Source organism: Triturus cristatus, chromosome 1_2 (genome assembly GCF_964204655.1).
Source record: "Triturus cristatus chromosome 1_2, aTriCri1.1, whole genome shotgun sequence".
NCBI lineage: Eukaryota > Metazoa > Chordata > Amphibia > Caudata > Salamandridae > Triturus > Triturus cristatus.
Window position 1 is genome coordinate 22317374 of NC_140580.1, and position 19069 is coordinate 22336442.

General features: G+C 40.3%; 1 long non-coding RNA gene across 1 annotated transcript in view; it reads right to left on the bottom strand.

The window, feature by feature from the left end:
* Window positions 1–19069, bottom strand: part of LOC146866667 (uncharacterized) — a 403211-nt gene that overhangs the window by 94008 nt on the left and 290134 nt on the right. The window lies entirely within an intron of this gene.

Consider the following 19069-nt stretch of genomic DNA (forward strand, 5'->3'; position numbering starts at 1 on the left):
TCCCGAATTTTTCTTATAATCAAATGGATCACGAAATGGCTCTGTGTCTCCTTAAAAAATATGTGCAATAATGAATGGCTCAGGCACTTGCCTTGAAACAATTATAATTATATTTAAATTTAGGCTTATTGTGTTAATCGGTACTAAAATTGCACAGTATTATTATGAAGTGGTAATTCCAATTGTATATAGACAAGTTACGATTTATGAATGTATTTGACATTTTATTTCGAACAGAGCGTTCGTGAAGTATGTTTTCCTTTATGTCTATGAACCGTGACCTGTATTTCTAGGGGAATTTGGGCACAGGTCAGTAACTTGACAAAGGCTTCGCCGAAACGCGTAGTTCTGTTTGTGTGACACAATAAAGGTATATTGTGTTGTCCTTGGCGTGCCGCTGGATTTATTTCGGAGTTACACCCGGATGTTGTCCTGTGTTTACATATTGAGGCGGAGTTGTGACCGTTGCTGGCACCGGCGTCGCGAGGGAGGAGAGCGGGGATTTCACAGCGAACTCTTGGAAACATATATATATATATATATATATATATATATATATATAGGGTCGATCTACAACAACAACATACGTTTTGATATGGCTGATATCTACAGAAGTGATGGAGTACACTTCACAGATGAGGGAAACCGAGTTTTTCTGAATAACCTGAAGCTGTGCATCTGCACTTACATGTACCTCCAACTAATAAACACAAGGGCTCTTTTTAGAGCCGCCTTATATTCCCAATATCGGCTCGCAAAGTGACAGCTCTGGTCCAACTAGCAGAGGGAGACCTACAGCCCATCGGGCAGGCTCGCAGAGGAAGAGCTGCGGCCCGTGGGCTCCGCTCGCAGAGGGAGAGCTACGGGCCGTTGGCTCGCAAAAGCACAGTAGCATACTGGCTCGCAGAGGGAGACCTGTGGTCTCACTCACACAGGGAGACCAACGGGCCAACAGGCATGCTAGCAGAGACACAGCTACGAGCTAATGTGCTGTATCGCAGACGTACTGCTGCGAGCCTGAGCTGCGACCCGACGGGCTGACTCACAGAGGGAGAGTAACGGGCCGACGGGCCTGCTAGCACAGACACTCATACAAGCTAACGGGGTGGCTTGCAGACGTAGAGCTGCGGGCCCGACGGCTTGCAGACGCAGAGCTGCAAGCCGATGCACTGGCTTCTACAGGCATAGCCGCGAGCCGGTGATGTGGGGAGCGAGCCGCCAGACTGTGATGTGAGGGAAGGGACCGTGAAAGAGGTATCTCGCACAGACAGAGCTGCGGTATATTGTCAGTGTTGCCTCGCAGAGATAGAACTTTGGACCCGATGGCTTGTAGATGGAGAGATGCGAGCTGACGGACTGAATCACAAAATGGCTGCCAACACTTCCCAGTTTCAACCGTTCACAGCCAATCAGCTGCAAGCTTGTGCTCGTAACCCTTCAGCCAATCAGATACACCATTTAAACAAAGGCGTGCTTTCTGGACCAAGACCTTTCTCCCTGCCAAATTTGGCGTAATTCCGTTCAGCATTTTGACCTGTAGGCTTGTCTAAAGTTTCCTATGGAAAATGCATTGAGAAAACACGTTTTGGGACCCCCCTTTTTTCTCAGCCCCCCATTGACCAATCACCCCCATACATGCTGATCAAAAAGAGAAACTTTTGGGAAAATTTCGTAAAGATTCGTCAAACTACGCCAAAGTTATAAGCACATGAAAAAATGCTTTTCCTATGGAAACGTGGTCCTAACTAGAACTATCTACTGGCGACCGCCAGTAGATAATAAATATATATATCTATCTATATATCTATTCACTGAAAAAACCATAGGTTTCACACACGTTATAGTTAGCGGACATTTCACTCATAAAAAACCAATGAAATTCCCCCGTTATAATTAGTGCAGGCAACTATAACTCACGCGACCGCAATCCTCTGCTGATGACATATGTGTCTTTATGAAAAAAAAATATTTGCAATATATGTATAGCTAAAATTTAATGGAAGAAGACATGGGCAAATAAGTGTCTAAATACAGTATTAGCATCAGCAGAGGATTGCGGTCGCGTGAGTTATAGTTGCCTGCACTAACTATAACGGGGGAATTTCATTGGTTTTTTATGAGTGAAATGTCTGCTAACTATAACGTGTGTGAAACCTATGGTTTTTTCAGTGAATTTGCAAGGTTTTTTAAATGCTAATTCCTAACTATAACGTGTATGAAACCTATGGTTTTTTCAGTGAATTTGTACGTGTTTTTAAATGCTAAGTTACTTTACGCCGTTCGTGGCGTGCGCGCCCACTTCACGCAGTCTGTTCCGTGCACGCACGGTGGGCACGCGGTGCGCGTAGCGCACCGCGTGCCCACGTTACGCTGGATGGGCCATGTACGCACGATGCGCTTCGCGCACCGTCCGCACACGGAGGACATATTATGTGCTTCGTTGTGAAAGGTTATCTATTAAATGTTCGATAACTTTAAATATGTCATACGGTAAGCGCAATCGGCGTTTTAAAAAAAAAAATAATAATAATTTTTGCCCTTGGGGGTTCTTTTGGGACACGCTAACCAAGGCTAGGTGGTTAGGAGCTGTCTAGCCTGCCCCTTTTCCTGATATCCAACTTTGTTTTCCCTCCCCCCCTCAGAGTGCGAGAGAGAAAATGGCGGCCGCCATTTCCTGGTTTCGACCGATTCGAATGTTTACTAAGATCTAACAGCCAATCAGAATCGCGCTCGCGCACGGCACCGTACGCGTACGGTTAGCCAGTAGGTAATATATATATATATATATATACATATATATATATATATATATATATACATATATATATATATATATATATATATATATACATCTCCATTATCTACTGGCGGTCGCCGGGTAGATAGTTATAGTTAGGACCTATTTTCCATATCCGCTACATTCTATTCCCAATAAGTCTGGCGCCGGTTGATGAATCCTCGCGAAATTTTCCAATCTTTTGGCCAGCTCCGCTCCGCTCCTACCCTGAAAGTTTCGTGGTGATTCGTCAAGCGGGAGCTGAGAAAAAAGGGGGGTCCCAAAACACGTTTTCCCCATGCAATTTCCCATAGGATCCGTTGTCGCAGCTACAGCCCGAACCGCTGAACGGAATTACACCAAATTTGGCAAAGAGGAAGTCCTCAGTTCAGACTTGTGCCTTTTGCATAAATGGTGTGAATACGTTCAGTAGTTCCTGAGAACATTAGAGTTAAATGTACATAAATATCTATAGCCAGGGAGGATCCGCGGATCCTACCCGCACCGTAAGCGCACCCTCTCCGAACCGAGCGCGCAACCTCCCGATCGCGCGCTGAATGCCATTTTCTGCCTCGGTAGAAGCGAGGCTGAAGAAGCAAGGGGGATAAGTGTGTAAAACATATAAAGGGGGCAGAGTGGAAATACTCTGACCCTCTGGAGGTGCTTAGGGGGTCCAAGAAGGACCCCCTGGGCCCCTCCTTTTTTTTTTGTTTTTTTTTAAACGGCGAAATGCGCGCACGGTGCGCGCATCCTATCGCGTTGGATGCACGGATTCTCTCGCAGTTGGTTCGCGGATCCAAGGGGAAAAAAAATTAAATTGTTGGGAGATAAAGATTAAGGTTAAGTGTTTTGTTCTTGAGTGGCTCTAAAAAGAGCCGTTGTGTTCATTCAGAGTTTTTGGTACTTATAAGTAAGTACCTATAGAGAGTCTAAAGTTGTTGAGGAAGACTCTGTTTCCTTCATCAGTAAAGTGTACTCCATCTCTCCTATACATCTCTTGCATAAGAAAGCGCAGATTGTTATTGTAAATGGACCCCATTCTTTAGTCTCGGAGAAAAGCAGAAACAGATTTATTCACATGTTTCCTAGCTTTCTCAATCTCTGGACAAAAATGATCGGACCAGTTCCATTTCTGCCTTTGGCATATGTTAGAATACACAAAGGCAGTTTTAGGGAAAAGTGAAATCAGTTCTGTAAAGGTGTCCTTAATAAGCATTTCCAGACCTACCCCAGTCAAAGTGCCTAGGTCATTGCCACCACAGTGCACTATTATGAGGTCAGGGTGTTGGATTTGTATGAAGAATTTCACCAATGGCATCAATTGGTGCCACTTTAACCCTCTCTATCCAATCCATTTAATGTCTGCATTTGGCAAACCTAGGTCTTTGTGAATGCCTTTGTTTTCTGCATACCTTTGGCTCCAGAAAATGTAGCTGTGTCCCACAATCCACACTCTAAGCATCTTGTAAGGAGGTCTGGATGCACTCAGATGGTCTCTATAAATGAAATGGCAGTTTGGAAAGTAAGATGTTTCTAAAATGGTGGCTAAGATGCAGTTTTGAAAAAAGAAAAGAAATGATTGGTTGTTTGACAACCTTCTACACTGAAAGGTAGGGTGTATATTTCTGTTTTTTAAACGCATGATTCTTATTGGTTAACAAAAACTGATTGTAAGGAACATTATATATGAAAAGCTGATATGTTGAGAAGTCAAGCACACTTGCTGTCTTGATTAGCAACATTGTGTGTGCTGAACTTGTGACCTGTGTGCTCAGTACAGTGTTCCATGACATGTTTCTATGGTAACGGGCAGAAGGCAGATTGGGGGAAGGGTTGAAGTTTATGTCATTTGGAAAGGGTTGAAGTGTTTAACCAATAGAAATGTGTGTTTGCTTTTGAATTTATGTGGGAAGGAATGTGATTTGATGTTTACATGTATATATGTGGAAAATGAGAGGGAAACTTTGCCAATCTTTGGTTTTGCTGACAGGTGCACAGTGCAGAGATTCTGTATAAGAAAATCTGGTGTGTTACTGATATCTAGTGTGTGACTGATATACTTCTTAATCTACAAAACATCTTTAAAGGTGAGTTATTTAATTGTGAGGAGATGTATGTAGACTATTTTTATTTTAATCAGACTAATGTATTTCTTCTGCTAAAGTGTAGGGAGTACTTTTTTTTCTCTACAATCTTATTGACAGTGTGTGTGCATGTAGAAACCATTCTGTGATAAGCATTTGATTTTTTCATGTGTTTGTAGACAGATAACTATGCAGTTTTTATATTTTGGTAGAATTAGAAACCAGTCATTGTTTATGAATTTGTGAAATGAGTTATGTTTCTGCACTAAAATGTAGTACTCCTTGTAGATGAAGAAATGTGTTTTGGTATAGTGCAAGGGATAGTGTTGTTTGTCTAGAATCACACAGTGAGTCTGTGTGCATTTGGGAACCAAGGTGAGAGAAGCATTTGGTAAAATTATGTATTTGCTGACAGACAATTGTTTTTAAACCTGTCATGTTGTCAAGTTTTAGTAGCATTAGAAGCCAGTCTTTGCTTATGCGTTGATTAAATGAGTCAGGCTTTGACACAAAAGTGCACTCTTGAAATATGCACATTGTGTGCAGTTCCCTTACCACTTCCATAGTAGTAAATAAGTTTTGGTAAACTCCTAGGGATAGTGGTTGTTGTCTAGAATCACACTGTGAGTCTGTGTGCATTTGGGAAACACTGTGAGAGAAGCATTTGGTAACATTGTGTATTTGCTGACAGATAACTGTTTTAAAACCTGTCATGTTGTGAAGTTTTAGTAGCATTAGAATCCAGTCTTTACTTATGCGTTGATTAAATGAGTTAGGCTTTGACACAAAAGTGCAGTCCTGAAATATGGAGATTGTGTGCAGTTCCCTTACCACTTCTACTGTAGTGAATGAGTTTTGGTAAACTCCTAGGGATAGTGGTGCTTGTCTAGAATCACACTGTGAGTCTGTGTGCATTTTGAAACCAGTTTGAGAGAAGCATTTGGTAACATTGTGTATTTTCTGTCGGATAACTCTTTTAAAACGTGTCATGTTGTCAAGTTTTAGTAGTATTAGAATTCAGTCTTTGTTTATGCGTTGATTAAATGAGTCAGGCTTTGACACAAAAGTACAGTCTTGAAATATGTACATTGTGGGCAGTTCCCTTACCACTTCCATAGTAGTGAATTAGTTTTGGTAAACTCCTAGGGATAGTGTTGTTTGTCTAGAATCACACTGTGAGTCTGTGTGCATTTGGGAACCTCTGTAAGAGAAGCATTTGGTAACATTGTGTATTTGCTGACAGATAACTGTTTTAAAACCTGTCATGTTGTCAAGTTTTAGTAGCATTAGAAGCCAGTCTTTGCTTATGCATTGATTAAATGAGTCAGGCATTGATACTAAAGTGTAGTCGTGAAATATGTAGATTGTGTGCAGTTCCCTTACCACTTCCACTGTAGTGAATGAGTTTCGGTAAACTCCTAGGGATAGTGGTGCTTGTCTAGAATCACACTGTGAGTCTGTGTGCATTTTGGAACCACTGTGAGAGAAGTGTTTGGTAACATTGTGTATTTGCTGACAGATAACTGTTTTAAAACATGTCATGTTGTCAAGTTTTAGTAGCATTAGAAGACAGTTATGGCTTATGCTTTGATTAAATGAGTCAGGCATTGACACTAAAGTGTAGTCGTGAAATATGTAGATTGTGTGCAGTACCCTTACCACTTCCACTGTAGTGAATGAGTTTTGGTAAACTCCTAGGGATAGTGGTACTTGTCTAGAATCACACTGTGAGTGTGTGTGCATTTGGGAATCACTGTGAGAGAAGGATTGGGTAACATCGTGTATTTTCTGACAGATAAGTCTTTTAAAACCGGTCATGTTGTCAAGTTTTAGTAGCATTAGAAGCCAGTCTTTGCTTATGCGTTGATTAAATGAGTCAGGCTTTGACAAAAAAAGTGCAGTCTTGGAATATGTACATTGTGTGCAGTTTCGTTAACACTTCCATAGTAGTGAATCAGTTTTGGTAAACTCCTAGGGATAGTGGTTGTTGTCTAGAATCACACTGTGAGTCTGTGTGCATTTGGGAACCACTGTGAGAGAGGCATTTGGTAACATTGTGTATTTGGTGGCAGATAACTGTTTTAAAACCTGTCATGTTGTCAAGTTTTAGTAGCATTAGAAGCCAGTCTTTGCTTATGCTTTGATTAAATGAGTCAGTCTTTGACACAAAAGTGCAGTCCTGAAATATGTAGATTGTGTGCCGTTCCCTTACCATTTCCACAGTAGTGAATGAGTTTTGGTAAACTTCTAGGGATAGTGGTTGTTGTCTAGAATCACACAGTGAGTCTGTGTGCATTTGGGAACCACTGTGAGAGAAGCATTTGGTAACATCGTGTATTTGGTGGCAAATAACTGTTTTAAAACCTGTCATGTTGTCAAGTTTTAGTAGCATTAGAAGGCAGTCTTTGCTTATGCTTTGATTAAATGAGTCAGGCTTTGACAGAAAAGTGCAGTCCTGAAATATGTAGATTGTGTGCAGTTCCCTTACCACTTCCACAGTAGTAAATGAGTTTTGGTAAACTTCTAGGGATAGTGGTTGTTGTCTAGAATCACACAGTGAGTCTGTGTGCATTTGGGAACCACTGTGAGAGAAGGATTGGGTAACATCGTGACAGATAACTTTTTTAAAACCGGTCATGTTGTCAAGTTTTAGTAGCATTAGAAGCTAGTCTTTGCTTATGCATTGATAAAATGAGTCAGGGTTTGACACTAAGGTGCAGTACCATGTACTATTCTCTTCACTGTGGCAGAACTGAAAATGTAAACGTTTTACCCAGGCACTGTCCTAGAAGTAGTCTGATGATTTGGTCAGTTTCTAAGTACTTATGTTGTGAACCATTCATTACCAAATAGACTGCTTCAAATGTCTATGCAGTATGCATGTAGTGTTCTAACATACTATACACTTGTCTTTTACACCTTCAATTCCCTAGTCAGTATCCACACACTTCCAGGAAACACCCTGTCACTCCATTTGCAGTCCTTTAGTGACCCATTCAGCACCACGTACTAATCCATTCACTGTGCCAAAACCCAAACACTTATAAATTCACCAAGACACTCTCTTTGCAGTACTCTTATCATTCAGTCAGTGCCTAAGTATTCATGCACTGAACCAGGCCTTAGCACATGGACTGTTTCAAACCCCTATCCACTATGCATGCACTCTTCTAACCACCTAGACACTTGTCTTTCAGACTTTCAATTCCCTAGTCAGTATCCATACCGTCCAGCAAACATCCTGTGACTCCCTTTGCACTCCTCTAGTGACCCATTCAGTACGAAGTACTAATCCATTCCCTGCGCCAAAAGCCTACCACTTATAAATTCACCCAGGCACTCTCCTTGCTGTAGTCTAATCATTCAGTCAGTACCCAAGTACTCATGCAGTGAGCCAGGCCTTAGCACATGGACTGCTTTAAATGCCTATCCAGTATGCATTCAGTCCTCTAATCAGCTACACAGTTGTCTTTCACACCTTCAATTCCCCAGTTAGTATTCATACACTTCTAGCAAACACCCTGTTACTCACCCAGTGTGTCTCCTTATAGTACTGTAATCATTCAGTCAGTTAGCATGTAGTCTTTTAGTGAGGTAGGCTTTACGGCATGAACTGCTTCAAAGTAGTATGCACTATGCATGTAGTGTTTTAACCATCGTCACACTTGTGGTTCAGGGCTATAGTTTCTTAGTCAGTTTTTATATACAATGTGTTAGAACAGTAATGGAATAGTGTAAATTTGAAAGTTATTAATATACATTTATTTGTGATTCTTTTTTACAGATACTGTTTTTCCACCTTAAAATAGAGAAATTATGCCAGAAAAAGAAAAGAACAGAGACAGGAGGATTATTTGAAGAAACATCAACCACAAGTATTGAATGAACAAGATAATGTGGCTAAAAGGAAAAAATCTTCTGGTAAGATCACGAAGCAATTTATTAAAAATGTTTGTAGGAGCAAACAGAATGGAGATAATGCTGGAACTTCTGAGAATTTTTCAAGTAAGAAAAAAATTCAAAATAAGAGGAAAAGTAAAAAAGCAAATGTTCAGTCAAAGGAGATAAAGTATGGTAAAGGAAGGCAAAATCAGTATAAGGAATTACGCAAAAAAATATTTTACAAGAGAGTAGTGCATAATTTGCTGAAAGATGTGAAGAAATATAAAAAGAGAGCTTTATTTTATAAAAAGAAGAAGCATATTGAAAGCATTGTGGAAAAGGCTTTTGAAGTAAAAAGGAAACTGTTTATTTTAGTGTTAAACAGAATTCGATCACTAGATAAACCAATATATGTAATGAAGGCCAAAAGTAGGAGGAAAAGAGTTATTAATAAAAAAAAATGTTGTGATGTTTTTTTGGGAGAATGGAAACACAGTTCTAGTTCAGAGCCTTTTTTTAATGAAGAGAGTTATTCACTGAGCGAAAAATTATTGTATGCAGTTGACACCAGTGGTAGAGGTTATGAGGTTAGTGATGGTTGTCCAATGGAGAAAGAGAAAATGGTTGAAAGAAATGCAGAAGAAGTGATAGCTGATGAAGTTTTAGGGAGACGTGCTAAAAACCCTGTGTAAACTTGGGATTGCAGTAGTGTTTGCAGTATACGACAGGAATCTATTGAAAAATTATGTCGTTTTTTACGAGCCTATACTAAAAAAAGTGTAAAACAAAAGATTAAGCTGTTGCAAGGACTAGACCCTTGCAGAGTGAGAAAACATAGTGGTTTGCAAGGTCATTCTCTGGCTTGTCTTTCTAGGAAAGTTTGTCAAAGTGTTTTTCACCATTTCAGAATGCTGCAGTACATCATACTCGAATGCGGAAGTTAGTGAGAAGGTTGTATTATGCAGAAAGTCCAGCACTAAAGTTAAGTGAGTTGAACAGTGCTCTTTTGCGTGGGTCAGTATCAGATGTGAAGCAGGTCTGTGAGGATATTGAGTTTTGTTACTTTGGGCCTCAGCAAGAGAGAGAAGAAACTGACACATTAGTAGAACAAAATGGTGAAGACAATGTAGAACCCGTAATTACAGAAACATTTGAGGATGAAATCACAAAGTGTAAGGTAATTTCAGGTGAAAGACCAAATGTTTCTTGTATTTGTTGTCAACGAAGTCACTATAAAAATCAGACTAGGGGTGTCAATCTGTATTTTAAAAGATAATGATAAGTGGATGGAATTTGCAACTTATTTGTTGGTAGAGGATTGTTTTGATTTGGGATGTGAGCAGCGTATTTGCAAATATTGTTATAACAAATTAGATGAGAATAAAATGCCTGCTAGAGCTGTTCATAATATTCTAGAGTCGGTTGCTATTTCTCCAGAGCTGATAGATTTAAATGCGTATGAGTCTATTCTCATACAATGTGTTCACCCGTTTCAGGCTATTGTTCGTATGGAGCCCAAAACAAGTAAATTACCTCCATCAGAGTTGCAAAGAGGATTGAAAGGAAGAGTTGTGTATTTACCATTAGATTTAAGGAAAAATATTGAAACTATTGGTGTAGATCATGCAGAAAATGAGCCACTAGTCATTCTAGTTAATGGTGTTCCTACTAAGAATAAGAAAATCTGGCAAGAGTTAGTGGATGTTAGAAAAGTGCAAATGGCATCATTGTATCTGTTAAAAAATAATGAGTACTATAGAAATGTGTTTGTTGGAGAAGAAGAAATAGATTTAGCAGAAGATACTGAAACATTAAGATGCCAATTACGATCCTGTAAAAAATGTCCCCGTCCGACTCGTATCCGGTCTTTTTACCGTACGAATCGTACAAGTGCCGTACAAACTGCCAAGTACGATTTGCATGGGAAAAAGTCTGTACGAATCGCATTGGGAATAATTCCCCACACGTCCTCGGGTCGGAAAAAGTGTCCGACACATCCCCGGACGATTTACCGTACAAATGTGAAAAGTGAAGTCCGAGCGCGCAAGTACGATCCGTCCCGTGCGTCCGATGTTACAACCGTATGGAAAATGCACCGTAAGGACAGAACTCCCATAGCAACCATGGAGACATGTGCCCGCATACGCGCCGACCCCCCCCCAGCCCCCGTGAGTACGCGCCGACCCCCCGTGTACGTACGAGTCGTACCCCCGTGTATGTATGGAGCGTACCCCCGTGTATGTATGGAGCGTACCCCCTGTGTATGTATGGAGCGTACCCCCGTGTATGTATGGAGCGTACCCCCCGTGTACGTACGAGTCGTACCCCCGTGTATGTATGGAGTGTACCCCCCGTGTATGTATGTAGCGTACCCCCCGTGTATGTATGGAGCGTACCCCCGTGTATGTATGGAGCGTACCCCCGTGTATGTATGGAGCGTACCCCCCATGTACGTATGAGTCGTACCCCCGTGTATGTACGGTGCGTACCCCCAGCGCGTAGCGCTGGGGGTACGCACCGTACATACACGGGGGGTACGCTCCATACATACATGGGGGTACGCACCGTACACACACGGGGGTACGACTCGTACGTACACGGGGGGTACGCTCCATACATACACGGGGGGTACGCTCCATACATACACGGGGGGTACGCTCCATACATACACGGGGGTACGACTCGTACGTACACGGGGGGGTCGGCGCATACTCACGGGGGCTGGGGGGGGTTGGCGCGTACTCACGGGGGCTGGGGGGATATGCCGCGTACCGGGCCCCCAATTCCACTCGCATCGCGGCGTACTTCGCTTTTCCGGCACTTTTTGGGTGCCGTAAAAATATTGCCGTCTGGACCGCTGTCGGTTCGAATCGTACTTCCTGGTTCGTGAAACACTACCTGAGAGCGTCCCGACGTCACGTCGGCGCTTTCCCCGGATCACATTTGTATGTATCTTTTCGTCGGTCGGTGTTTTGTACGACTCGTACGGAAATGGTGTTTCCGTGCGAATCGTACTTGCATGTTTGTAAACTTTTACAACCGGGTACGAGTTGGACGGAAAAAAGCCTCCATCCGACGGTTCGTACCCGGGTTTACAGGATCGTAATTGGCACCAAAGTGGACAGATGTGAAGAGATCTATGAACATTACAGTGTACATCCACTTCATTCCAAAGTGGTGATGGGGAATACGATTGAGTTGTTTCAAATGAAAAAAGCAACAGTAAGTCCCATGAGTGTATGGGAAGAGAGCTTGCAAGCTTGTTGTTTCCCGCAGTTGTTTCCAACAGGAAAAGATGGACGATATGATGAACGTCCTGTGCAGATTCCTGCATCTGCATATCGGACAACAAGATTATATGCAGAAGATCCAAGATTTCGTCAATGTATCCCTTATATGTTTCATCTTCTGTTTGAAAGTGACTTGTCTGGAATTTCATATGCAGTAAATCACATTTTAAAAACTGGAATGCATCTTCAAAATGTAACTGCAAAGGATTTTATGGATAAAGTGCATCAGAGAGATGATCATTTAGAATCTCAGTTGATTAATCTGATGGCATGTCAGCGTGGGACTAATGAATATTGGTACCGTCGACATGGAGAACTGAAATGTATGCTACAGAATTTGGGAACTCCTACATGGTTCGTTACACTAAGCTGTGCTGAGTATACTTGGGATGATTTACTTGAATTTCTTCGAGAGGCAAATTCCAATATAAAAAATATTGAATACAAGACACCTGGAGAATTGTGTTCTTTCGATCCTGTCAATGTATGCAGATATTTCAATCATAGATTTGAAGCTATGATGTCTTTCATCTGCAATAAAAAGAATCCTCCTCTTGGAGAAGTTGTGGATTTCTTTTGGAGAAAGGAGTATCAAGCAAGAGTTGCTCCTCACATACATATGTTGTTATGGGTCAAGGACGCCCCCAAATTTGGAACAGATTCAGATGAAACTGTTTTGTCTTTCATTGAATATTATGCTACATGTGCTCTTCCCAATAGCAGAGAAGACAAAAACTTAAAACAACAAGTGTTACGATTTCAAAGCCACAGGTGTGGAAAATAAGTCAACGGATAAGTTCTATACCAAATGTCGTTTTGGATTTCCACGTCCTGTATTATCCAAAGGAAGAGTGAACAGTTTTATGTCAGCTGTACGACATACCATCACAAGAAAGTCTCCGAAAAACACCTACAACTTAAGAAGAAGCGAAGAATCAAAATATATAAATGACTACAATCCAGTTATTTTATCCATGTGGAACGCTAACATGGATATTCAGTATGTTGCGGACAATTCCATTGCTGTTGCTCGATATGTAACGTCTTACATTACTAAATCAGAAAAGACTGAATTGAAAGAAATGTGGGAAGAGATTTGTCACGAGAAGACTCTAAGTAAGAAATTATACAGTTTCAGTTTGAAGATGTTATCGCATCGTGAAATTGGAGCATATGAATGTTCAGATAGGTTATCATCTGCAAGTCTATATTCCAAAAGTAGAAGAATCATTTGGGTGAGTCTAGGTCTTGCAGGAATGCGAAATCGGGTACTGAGATCTGTTCAAGAAATTGAGTATTTAGCAGAAAATGACTCTGAAAGTACAGATATTTTGAAAACCAATATGTTGGACACATACTATCCAAATAGAAGTCATCATCTTGTGTCTCTATTAAGTGCTGCAAAACTACACTTTTAAACGGAATACTACAGAGAACATCAATGATGGAAAATATGCAGTGATTGGTTCCGAAGGATGTCTGGTGAAACAAAGGAAAGGAAATTTAATTAATCACAGAAAACTGAGTTGCGACACTGCTGACAAAAGGGAATTTTACTATTTAGCCCTTTTGCAAATGTTCAAACCATGGCGTTCAGAACTGGAATTACTTGGAGATTTTCCCAGCTATGAAGATTCATTTAATGCTTCTAAAGATAGCATACAATGTAGTGCTTTCGCAAATTATGTCAAAATGTTGAATGATGAAATTGATCAAGAAGCTATAATTGCAGCTGAGATTGCTAGAGACAGTTCTCAAGACAGTTAAAGTTCTGCTGCACTGAGTCAAGATCCACTAGGACAACCAATTGTTGAAAATGAAGCAGCGATTGCAATGAATGAGGTGGAAACAGCAATGTATCAAGCACAAGAAGATGCAACACAGTTAGGAAACTTGGAAGAGCAACTAAATGTTGAACAGAAACAAATATATCAGCAAGTAAAAGAGCAGATTGACCATGGATTACTTCATGAAAAGAGAGGGTGATCATGTACATCATTTCAACCTATCCGAATGTATGTGAGTGGTCAAGCTGGAACAGGAAAAAGTTTCTTAATTAAAGTAATTACAAGTTATCTGCAAAAAACAAATGAGTCGCATTTGTCTTGTGTTGTCACTGCTCCAACTGGGTTGGCAGCACATAACATTAAAGGAATTACTTTACATCGTTTACTAATGCTACCAGTAGAGCATGAGAACAAATTGGAATACCACAAGCTATCTGGAGAAGCTTGTTGTGAAGTTTCAAGAGTCCTGAAGAAAATGAAACTTCTCATTATTGATGAGGTGAGCATGGTTTCAAACTTGATGCTTGCCTTTGTGCATTTAAGAATGCAGCAAATTCTTTAAAAAGAGTATGACATGTTATTTGGAGATCTACTGCAACTGACTCCGGTAAAAGGACAACCGGTATTTTGGAGTAATTTTGAATACAAAGAACTGACAACAAATATGCGACAGGCAAATGATGCTGAATATGGAAGTATTCTTCAAGATATAAGAATTGGAATTCTTTCAAAACAAGGGAAAGAAGCTTTGGAGAGTCGATTACTTTGCAATGTCTTTCCAAATGAAAATGCAGTTCCTGCAAAAGTGTACGTGGAAATTGCTAAAAATAAGTCAGTGATTTGCTTAATGCCAACACTGCATGAGTGTTCAATATTCAACGAAGAATTATTAAAACTGGAAAATGAAGAAATTGTAAAAATGGAAGCCATTGATAAAATACTGCATGAAGGAATCACTATTATTTTGACGGGTAAGTTGAGATCAAAACTGGATTGTTTAGAAAAAAATATATCTAAAACTGCTGGTTTAGAAAAGACACTATATGCGTGTGTAAACTGTCCGGTAATTTTAAGGCGTAATTTGGATGTAGAGAAAGGTTTAGTTAATGGTGCAATGGGCAAAGTGGTGGATTTTGTGAATTTTCAGAAAAAAGAAGGAATTGAATTTTTAAAAATTAAATTTGATCAGATTGAAGAAGTTAAAGAAATTGGTCGTAGTTCAGTTCGTTTTTTGCTTGTTAAAGATTTATATGTCCGTAGGAAACAATTTCCATTTTCTCTGGCATATGCAGTGACTATTCATAAATCTCAAGGATTAAGTGTAGACAGTGCATTGGTGAACATTGGATCTACCGTATTTAAAGAGGGTATGGCATATGTTGCTTTGTCGCGAGTCAGAACATTATCTGGTTTGTTTTTGATTGATTTTGATGAGACAAAGGTTACTGCAGATGCAAACTGTGTAAAAGAGTATAATAGGTTAAGAATGGTGTATGCTCCAAATTTAGGTCAATATCCTGTATTTGAAAAGCGTGTGGTTGGTCGAAAAAGAAGGTTAGAGAATATCTGTTCTGAAGGTGTCAAGAAAAGAAAAGAACAAGATAATGTTGTGATTGCAGGTAAAAAGAAATTAGACACTGTTGGAGAGATTGTTGGTTATCAGTTTGAAAATAGTTCTGGTGTCAACTGCTATGCTAATGTAGTGGTCAATGTTGTTTTTTATCTTGAAGGTTTGCAAGAACAAATTATGGCCCGCCACCACAACCTCAACATCATCTCCTACGCCGACGACACCCAGCTCATCCTCTCCCTCACCAAGGACCCCCACACCGCCAAAACCAACATTCACAAGGGCATGAAGGCCATCGCCGACTGGATGAGGAGCAGCCGTCTGAAACTGAACTCGGAAAAGACGGAGGTCCTCATCCTCGGACCCACCCCCTCAGCCTGGGAGGACTCCTGGTGGCCGACCGCTCTAGGGACAGCACCGACACCAACCGACCACGCACGCAACCTAGGATTCATCCTCGACTCCTCCCTCTCCATGTCCAAGCAAGTCAACGCCGTCTCCTCCTCCTGCTACAACACCCTACGCTTGCTCCGCCGGATCTACAAATGGATCCCGACCGAAACAAGAAGAACAGTGACATAGGCCCTCGTCAGCAGCAGACTGGACTACGGCAGCGCACTCTACGCAGGAATCCCAGCCAAACACCAACGGCGGCTACAACGCATCCAACACGCCTCCGCCCGACTGATCGTCAACGCCCCCCACCGCAGCCACATCACCCCCCTCCTGAGAGACCTGCACTGGCTCCCCATCAACAAGAGGATCACCTTCAAGCTCCTCACCCACGCACACAAAGCAATCCACAACGCCGGACCAGCCTACCTGAACAGCAGACTCAGCTTCTACACCCCCACCCGCCAGCTCTGCTCTGCCAGCCTCGCCCTCGCAGATGTCCCCCACATCCAACGTACGACCGCCGGCGGCAGATCCTTCTCTTACCTCGTCGCCAAAACCTGGAACACCTTCCCAACCCACCTACGACAGACCCAAGACCTACTCGCCTTCAGAAGACTCCTCAAGACCTGGCTCTTCGAGCAGTAGCGGCACCCACCCACCCCTCAGCGCCTTGAGACCCTCACTGGTAAGTAGTGCGCTTTACAAGTACATTGATTGATTGATTGATTGCGAATCGGCAAAAAAGATTTTGTTCTCTGTTGCATTCTGTTTATGAAAAATTGACAACAGATAGAAGTAAAATACAATCTGTTTGAGATGTTCGTAGTCTTTTGGATGTGTGTTCTGGTTCTACACAATTTACACAAAATATCCAACAAGATGCTCAGGAATTTTTAATGTATATGCTTACCATTTTTGAAAATGAAGGTGTAGAAATAGAAAATATTTTAGGCCTTTCTTACAAATGGGAACATTATTGTGAAAATTGCATGTATACATGTAACACCAATGTAGACACTGAGAGATTTCTGTATTTAACATTACCAGACTGTAAATCAGTGTCTTTCAATAAATTAGTGAAAGGTGCAATTCAAAACATGGAGTGTAGCCAATGAAAATCAGAAATGTTATCCACATTATTCTTAACAAAATATGGAAAATACATAATTTTAATGATGCAACGTTGTACAGCTGACGGAAGAAAATTGGATACTTTAATAAAACAATTTGTAGCAGCACAACTATCAATATCAGGAAGGACTTTTGTAGCAATTGCAATCATTTTCCATGATGGTCCTTCCACCACATCTGGACATTACACTGCCTATCTAAAATGTGACAAAGGCTGGACACTTTGTAATGATGCCCAGTTGGTTTTCAAACAACGTTTGCCTAGTGAATTACCAAATTCCTACCTAATATTTTTAAAGCCAAAGTTTTAGGAAGATAATTCACTCTCTGTGGAATTTATTATTATAATTTAATAGGACTACCATTGGACAATTTACAGAAAGAAGAAGTGTAAAAATACCATTTGGCCTCAAGGAAAGGTATATTTTTGAATTATGGACTTTTTGGTGGTCATTTATTCGGTGATTATTTTAATGCGGCAACATTTACAGTTTTTATAAGTTAAAGTTATAAAATTTTGTAATCTGTAAGCATTTCATGTATGTGTGATTTGTATTTTCTGGTATTTTACTGAGAATAGTATGTTGTTTTTTTTTAACAATCTTTCTGATTGTTTTTTTTTTCCCGCTGTTAAGTGATGAGTACGATTGAAATCACTATTTCCAGTGAAATTCAATATATTCTGAGAACAGCGAAAAAGGCAAACAAATTACTTTGTGGAAATTATGCTGTGTTATAAAAAATGTATTATTACATGTTATAATTTTTTTTTCTTTTCTTTCACAGATCCAAATTTTAAAACAAGCAATTTATATGAATTTAGATTGCAATGAATATATGAAAAAAATGTATACCATTTTTTATTCCTATTATTGTGAAGGTAAGTTTAACTAAGTCTCAATATGCAGAATGACGAGGTCTGCAAGAAGCTACAAAGTTGAAACACGTTTCTAAAAACACTTTGTTTATACGTATGTAGTTTTCAAATCTGACCATAATCAGATATCATGTGACCTGCAAAAAAAGAGATTTGAGGGGTTCATAATATTTCCGATTGTACCTATTGAAGGACCGCAATCATTTCAATCAATCTTCTTTGAACATCTTTGGAGACAAAACTCTGTGCTTACATTCTATCATTCGCAAGGAATTTTGAAACCGGAAATATGTCAATTTTTGTAACATAGTTTTGCGCAAGACACTCTTTCATATTTACAAAGAGAGGAAAAGAAACTCTGTGCACTTTTTATACTCCATGTAAATACAACCTCATCATACACACCACTTTGCGTTGAAAGGGTGTTCTATAAGTGTTGTTGTGCATGATTGCACTGAATACACATAGAACAAGACACATGTCTAGATTTATCAGAAATCATGAATCTCGATATGTGTGTGAATGGTGCACCATTCTAAAATTGGTGTAGGAAAGCACAACAAAGAGAATTGTTTTAATTTCTCCACATTTTTATATCTTCAATGCATGCTAAAATGTTCAGCATACATTGAAGGAGAAAACTGTGTTTTCTGATTGTTTTTGTGCAGGAAGGTGTGTCTTCCTGCACAAAAACAAACAGCACATGACACAGATATCCTTGCACTATGGTGCAAGGGTGCCTGTGTCACCACATGGCTGCAGTTTAAGCAGCCGTGCAGAGATAAGCATAGATTTGCAACATATTTATGTACATATGTTGCATCCCTGTGCTTCGTAAGTACTACAGCACACTGCAGTTAAAGAGGTTACTGTGTGATGCTGCAGCACTTCCTCATAGTCCTGCACTTATACATTCAACATACGCTACTAATGCATTCATTCAGTCAATTACGTACTACACATACATTCATCTAAACTTTCACACACTAACAAAGAAATTTAGCTCTTTTTTTAAACCAGGAAAGTTAGTTCTTACAAGAACTTTTTTTTTCTTCTTTCTTCTTTTATAATTTTTTTTGAGTTTTCTGAACAATTTTGGTTTTTCTGCAACAAAAAACCCAAAAAACAATACAGGAGAAACCAAACAATGAACTTCAGAGAACAATAAAAAAAATAAAAAAATAAAAATAGCTAATTTGACGTTCTTGCCGGCGGCAGATCAGATCGATCGACTGCTCACCATAGCACAAAGTTGCATTGCACTTAGTGCAGAGTA